The following is an 8124-nucleotide window of genomic DNA, read 5'->3' on the forward strand; positions in this document are numbered from 1 at the left end:
ATATCCTTATTCTGTATAATAGGCATTTTCATTATAATGTGTCTTGGTGAAGATCTGTTGTAATTTTGTACATTTATGTGTCCTATGTGCCTCTTGTATTTAATTTTCCAATTCATTCTTCATGCTTGGGAAATTTTCTGATATTATTTCATTGAAGAGATTGTGCATTCCTTTGGTTTGAATCTCTGAACCATCCTCTATCCCAATAAATCTTAAACTTGGTCTTTTGATGGTATCCCATAATTCTTGGATGTTCCGTTCGTGGTTTCTTATATCTTCATTGTGAGGTCAACTTTATTTTCAAGATTGTATATTTTGTTTTCATTGTCTGAGGTTCTGTCTTCCAAGTGGTCTAGTCTGTTGGTGATGCTATCTATTGAATTTTTTAATTGGCTTATTGTTTCTTTTATTTCAAGGATTTGTGTTCTGTTCTTTTTCAGTACCTCTATCTCTTTCTTGAAGTAATCTTTTTTTTTTTTTTTTTAGAGAGAGAGAGAGAGAGAATGAATGAGAATTTTTTAACATTTATTTTTTAGTTTTCGGGGACACAACATCTTTGTTTGTATGTGGTGCTGAGGGCCGCATGCATGCCAGGAGAGTGTGCTACCGCTTGAGCCACATCCCCAGCCCTTGAAGTAATCTCTTGCAACCTGAATTTGCTCTCTTATCTCTTTGTTGGAGTGATCTGTTTTTGCCTGTATCTCCTCACTTAGGTCGTTCTTTAATTCTCAAATCATTTTAGTTATGTATATTCTGAACTCCTTCTCTGACATTTCACCTACTTCACTATCCATGGATTCTATTGTTGTAGTGTCTTGGTTTGTCTGGGGCACTTTCCTCCCTTGTTTTCTCATGATGTCTATGAGTCTTCCTCTCTTGCATGTAGATTCGAGGTATTAAAGCTTCTGCCCTATTGTCTTATAGTATCCCTATAGGTTACCAATACCTCACTTTTAAGGGAGAGATCAGTATTACAGCACTCAGTGTACCAAATGTGCAGCCATAGATCAGTTAGCTTCTATTTTTACATTTACAGTTTTGTCACTATAAACAGAAATGATGAGTTCTGTTACCTTCTACCTTATAGTCAATGGGTTACATAATGGTTTACAGTTTCTGATGGTGGAAGGGGGAACTGAGGTAGGTTGTGAGAATATAGAGGTTTTAGATTATATGACAAGTGAGAAGGTCATCATAAGATGTTGGCTATTAGTAGAAGAAACAAGATAGGCAACCCCATGCAAGACTCCCTGTTCCCTCAGCAACAGGCTACCTGTTAGCATCCCTAGTAGAGAAACCTCTGGTGCAGCCAGGCCCACAGGGACCTTGGGTGAGGTCTTATCACGTCTTTATTGTTGTCCCTTGATAGAAGCGGTGATATCCCAGTTTTGGGGCAGTGGCAGCTCAAGACTGTATGTTTCCTGGTGTTGGACTGTGGAGCCACACTTTGGTGCCCAGCACGGTGGCTCTCAGCGTGGGCATGGGGTGGCTTTGCCTCCAGAACGCCCGGTCGTGGTGGCATGGGCCCTGGATTTCATTTTTAAGTATTTGATTCTTTTCATTTCTCTTAAACAGTTTCAATTTTCAAAATGCTGCTACTTCTAGGAATATTGATTATTATATATTCTGTGACCTTGTTAAAATTATTTATTAATTCTAATAGTTTGATACAGATTTGATGGTTTTTTTGTTTGCTTGTTTCTTAGTACTGGGGATTAGTACAGGGATACTCTATTACTGAACCACATCCCTAGTCCTTTTTCTTTTTTCTTTTTATTTATTTATTTAAAATATTTTTTATAGTGGATGGACACAAATACCTTTATTTTATTTTTATGTGGTGCTGAGGATCAAACCCAGTGCCTCACATGTGCTAGGCATGTGCTCTACCAACTGAGCTACAAACCACTATTTTTTATAGTGGATGGACACAAACACCTTTATTTTATTTTTATGTGGTGCTGAGGATCAAACCCAGTGGCTCACATGTGCTAACTGAGCTACAAACCCAGCCCTTATTATTTTGACATATGGTCTTGCTAAATTGCCCAGGCTGGCCTCAAATTAGCCATCCTCTTGTCTCAGCCTTCTGAATACCTCAGATTTAAGGCCACTGTGTCTGACTTCTCTCAAAACTGTCAAGAAGAATTGACACAAATTGGCACTAGTTTTTCTCAGACCTGTTCCAGAAAATTGAAGAAGAGATAATACTTTGGGGCTGGGGCTGGGGCTTAGTGCAGAGCACTTGCCTGACACATGAAGCACTGGGTTCGATCATCAGCACTGCATAAAAATAAAGGTATTGTGTCCATCTATAACTAAAAAAAATTTAAAAAAAGAGATAATACTTCCTAATTAAATCTATTGCACCAGCATTTCCCTGATGCCAAAGATACTATGGAGGGCTGGGGGTGTAGCTCAGTGGTAGGGCGCTTGCCCTGGATTTGGTCCCACTGCTGCAAAAACAAAAAGCAAAAATCCTAATATGCTACAAGGAAACTACAAACCAGTATCCCTTATGAATATCAAATACTAAAACGCCCAACTCAAAAGCATGTTAAAAGGATTATAGGGGCTGGGGTTGTGGCTCAGTGGTAGAGCGCTTGCCTGGCATGTGTGAGACACTGGATTTGATCCTCAGCACCACACAAAAATAAAATAAAGGTACTGTGTTCATTCATCTACAACTAAAAATAGAAAAAAATATTTTAGAAAAAGGATTATGTAGGTTTGGGGATATAGCTCAGTTGGTAGAGTGCTTGCCTCACATGCATGAGGCCCAGGGTTCAATCCCCAGCACCACACACACCCACACACCCCCCCCCCACAGGATTATATATCACAATCAAGTGGGATTTATTCCTGTGATACAAGGATGGTTCACCAGATGAAGATTGATGCCACATATACCTCATTAACAGAATGAAGGGGAGACCACGTGATCACTTCAATTAGTGCAGACAAAATAGTTGAAAAAATTCAATACCCTAAAATTAAAAAAACATTCAATAAACTAGGAATAGAAAGGAACTATCTAAATATAATAAAAGACATATAATAAAAGATACTAACGGATATCTCTCTCTCTGTGTGTATACCTTCCAAACACACATATATGAAAAGCACTATTAAATGGTGAAAAACTGAAAATATTTCTCTAATATCAGAAACAAGACAAAGATGACTTTCATCACTTCTATGCAACATAAAACTAAAAAATCTACCCAGAGCAATGATTCAAGAAAAAAGAAGAGGCATCCAAATTATAAAGCAAGAAGTAAAATTATCTTTGTTGATAGGTGACATGTTTATGTAGAAAAACCCTAAGAGTTACCAGTCCAACAATACACAAAGTCAGCACAAATCGGTTGCGTTTCTATACTCTAGCAACAAACATTACAAAAAATTATCTTTATAATATCTCAAAAAGAATAAAGTCCTTAGGAATAAATTTAACCAAGGAAGTGAAAGACTTGCACACTGAAAACCTGAAGACATTGCTGAAAGAAGTTGACAAAAACATAAATGGAAGTTGTGTTCATGGATTGGAAGACAATATTGTCACCCAAAGTGATCTACCGATTCAGTGTAATGTCTAAATATTCCAAGGGTGTTTTTTAAAAATATTTTTATTTTTTAGTTTTAGGTGGACACAATATCTTTATTTTTATGTGGTGCTGAGAATCGAACCCAGGGCCTCATGCTTGCCAGGCGAGCGCGCTACCACTTGAGCCACATCCCCAGCCCCCCAAGGGTGTTCCCCCCCCCCAGAAATAACAAAGTCCATCCTAAAATTCATAGGGAATTTTAAGGTAATTCAAATAATCCAAACAATTCTGAAAAAGAAGAAAATAATTGAGAACTAATTTTCAAGTGTCTTTGAAACTTACCAAAGAGCTGCAGTAGCCAGGCTCAGTGGTGCACGCCTGTAATCCCAGTGATTTGGGAGGCTGAGGCAGGAGGATTGAGAGTTGAAAGCCAGCCTCAGCAACTTAGTGAGGCCCTAAGCAACTTAGTGAGATCCTGTCTCAAAAAATAAAGAGGGCTTGAGTATGGCTCAGCTGTTAAGCACTCTGGGTTCAATCCTTGGTACAAAAAAAAAAAAAAAAAAAAATGAAAAGCAATCTGCAGTAATCAAAATAGCACATACTAATATAAGGACTATCATATAGACCACTGGGCTAGAATAGAAAGCCCAAAAATAAATCCTTACATCTATGGTCAATTGATTTTTTGAAAAGTGTGCCAACATCAAATATTGGGGAAGAAAATCTTTCAACAAATAATACTGGGAAAACTGGATATCCCCTGGTAAAGAAAGAAGTTGGATCCTCACCATATACCATATAGAAAATTGAACTCAAAATGGATCAAAAACATAACCCTCAAACCTCTGAGAAGAAAATGGGAAGACCTTTATGACATTTGATTTGACAGTGGCTTCTTGGATATGATATCCAAAGCACAGGCAATAAAAAAATAGATACCTAACATTTGTCTTCATCAAAATTAAGAACATTTTAGCATAAAAACAACAGGAGTCAGGTATAGTGGTTCTCTGTAATCCCAGTTACTTAGCAAACTTGAACCCAAGTTCAAGGCCAGCTTCAGGGAGACCCTGCTTTAATAAAAATTTGGCAGAATTGCCAGGAGATGTAGGTAAGTGGTAAAGTGCCCCTGGGACCCATCCCTAGTAAGGGTAGTGGGGGAGATTAAAATGGTAAATTTAATGTATATTTTACCACAATAACATACATTGAAAAAGTAAAAAGATTGCACTCTACACTTAATTCTTTGTTCCCTTCACATCATCACACATTTCCCAGATAACCAGCCATTATTCATCATTAAAAATGAAAATTGCTGCATAAATTTCTAGCCTTTAGATGGACCATAAGGGAATTTATTCATTCTGTGAATTATTGAGGTAATTTCCCTGTTTATTTTCAATGTTTATTTTTTGGTTTTGGTACTGGGCATTGAATTCAGGGGCGCTCAACCACTGAGCCACATCCCCAGCCCTATTTTGTATTTTATTTAGAGACAGGGTCTCACTGAGTTGCTTAGTGTCTCGCTATTGCTGAGGCTGGCTTTGAACTCACGATCTTCCTGCCTCAGCCTCCCCAGCTGCTGGGATTACAGATGTGCGCCACCATGCCCAGCCTCAATGTTTATTTTTTTGTGGTACTTGGGATTGGACCCAACTGTGCTGTACTACTGAGCTACATCCTCCATCCTTTTTATTTTTTATTTTGAGAGAGGGTCTCACTAAGTTACCCAGGCTGACCTTGAACTTGGGATTCTCCTGCTTCTCTCAGCCTCCTGAGTCACTGGACCTGTTACAGGTATGCGCCCTTACTCCTCACTGTTTTGTTTGACTGACTGTTTTCTATTCATTGTCTTTAGAATGGTCTCTGTACTGTGGCAGTGACTGTTGACTTCTGTCCCTTCTTTCCCTTGGCTAGCACTTCTCATTCCTCTTAGTGACTCAGGGACTTCCTGTGAAAGACCCTGTGCATCCTGCCTGTAGCCATGGGTTTGACGATGTAAGGTCAACCCTTGCCCTTTGACCCAAGGAAGTGAGTCATAACTTGGACTGAGTCATTTCTGTCCTGAGAATATAAACTAAGAAACATAGTGTTAGTAGGTAGCTGTGGAGAGCCAAATAATTGAATGTCCACTCAAACGTGGGTCTGAGGCCACCATTTTGGATCATTTCCACACTGATGAATCAGCTGAGGAAGTGAGTGTGCTATAGCAACCCATGGACAGGTCAGTGGATAAGGCAATGTGCTAGACACATACAATGAAATGTCATTCGGTCTTTAAAAAAGAAGGAAATCTTTTTTTTTTTTTTTAATAAAGGTTTTCTGGTTTTTTTAAAAAAATATTTTTAGCTGTACATGGACATGATATCTTTATTTTTTATTTTTTAATGTGATGCTGAGAATCGAACCCAGTGCCTCACACATGCTAGGCAAGTGCTCTACCACTGAGCCACAACTCCAGCCCCAAAAGAAGGAAATCTTGCCGTTTGCAACAACATGGATGGACTGGAGGATATTATGCTACATGCAATAAATCAGTCACAGGACCAATACTATATGGTTCCATTTATATGAAGTATCAAAAATAGTCAAAGTGAGGCAGATGAGAGCTTCTGCCTGCAATCCCAGCTACTTGGGTGGGGGTGGAGGGACTGAGGCAGGAGGATTACAAGCTTGAGGCTAGCTTAGGCAATTTAGCAAGACCCTGTCTCAAAAAATACTAGAGATCGGGGCTGGAGATGTGGCTCAGCGGTAGCGCGCTCGCCTGGCATGCGTGCGGCCCGGGTTCGATCCTCAGCACCACATACAAACAAAGATGTTGTGTCCGCCGAGAACTAAAAAATAAATATTGAAAATTCTCTCTCTCTCTCTCTCCTCTCTCACTCTCTCTTTAAAAAAAAAAAATACTAGAGATGTAGCTCAGTGGTAGTTTGCCCATGTGTTTAATCCCCATACTGGTGGGGGGCTGTGTGTGAGGGGAGCCAAATTTATAGATGTAAAGAATACAATAGTGGTTGTCAGAGGCTGGAGGTGGAGAAAATGGGAAGTGGTTCAACAGGTAAAAATTTCAGTTTTGCTGGGTGGATGAATTCTAGAGGTCTGTCATGTGACACAGCTCCTGTAATTACCAATACTGTATTGTGTGTTTCAAAATTGGTTAAAAGAATACGTCACATGTTATGTCCATAATCACAGTCCAAAGGGACACAAGGAAACTTTGGGATAGGTTGGATACATCCGTTTCTGTGATTGGGATAACATTATCATGCCTGGTTTGCCTATGTCCAAAGTCATCATACTGTGCATATTAACTATGTACCATTCTTTGTATATCAAGTATATGTCAATAAAGCTATTTTTAAAAAGAGTACGTGCCTGGCACAGTGGCAAATGTCTGTAAATCCCAGCAAATCTGGAGGCTGTAGGCAGGAGGATCAAAATTGAGGCCAGACTCAGCAATTTAGTGAGACCCTGTCTCACAATAAAATCAAGGTGAGTGAGGATGTGAATTTGATGATGAAGACCATGACGAAAAGAAAGCAGGAGACAGGGAGAACATGACTAGGTTTGTTGAGGGCTGGCCTCATGAAGCGATGGTATGAGAGTTAAGACCTAAATGTCCAGATTACATCAGAGCACCAGGCAGGGCCCATTGTTACAAAGAACAAGATCTCATTCTGGTTAACACAGGTAGAAAAGAAAATGCACTGGAAGGGTATCAGGTAGTTCAGAGAATGGGCTAGAGGCCTGGAAAATCGAGTGAACCCACAGGTGGTTGCTAAGGGAGGCTGGCAGCCAGAACCTCCATCAAAGTCACTGGTAGCAGGGCCTGGTTAGAACCCAGCTACCACTGCTCTGGACATTGGGCCTGATTATCTGCCCCAGATTACAGGTTTAATTTCTACTGGGCAGTCTTTCGATCTCTACAAGGTAGTCAGTTAGAAATGAGGACAGACCTCATCTCAGAGTGAAAACCAGTCTTTTTTAACATACTATGAGACCCCACCCCATTCTCCCCTGTCCCTGTCCCTTCTGCTCTCATCTGTCATCTTCCCTTGTCCTGTCCTGCTCTGGTCACACTGGCCAAGCCCTCCTCTTGCCTCCAGAGGTCCTGGGGATTCTCTCCACCTGGTATTCTCTCCAGGTATTCCCACAGCTCTTTCTCCTCTTCCAAGTCTCAGCTGAAAAGTCTTTGGAGGCCCACCTGACCTCCCAATTTCAGCACAATCTCCCGTCCCAACCTGATTCCTTTATACTCATCTTTTTTTTTTCTTTTTGCTTTCTCATACATCATTATTGTTTTTGCTGCTTGTTGATGATCTCGATGAATGAATGGATAGAAACGTCACATACTGTGGTCCTGGAATCCTGGTTTTGTCATTGACCAGCTATGTGATTTGCACACATATTTTAACCACTCTGAGCCTCAGTTTCCCCATCAGGAACTTGGGTCACCGCCTCAAATGGATTATTGGTGAAGAGTAAATGAGACAGTGTGCTAAGTTCGTTACTTTTCCCCCTCATTCCGCCAAATCTGTTAAAAATGAGAATCTCCTAAGTCAATATGATCGCAATA

Source organism: Urocitellus parryii, chromosome 7, assembly GCF_045843805.1.
Source record: "Urocitellus parryii isolate mUroPar1 chromosome 7, mUroPar1.hap1, whole genome shotgun sequence".
Lineage (NCBI taxonomy): Eukaryota > Metazoa > Chordata > Mammalia > Rodentia > Sciuridae > Urocitellus > Urocitellus parryii.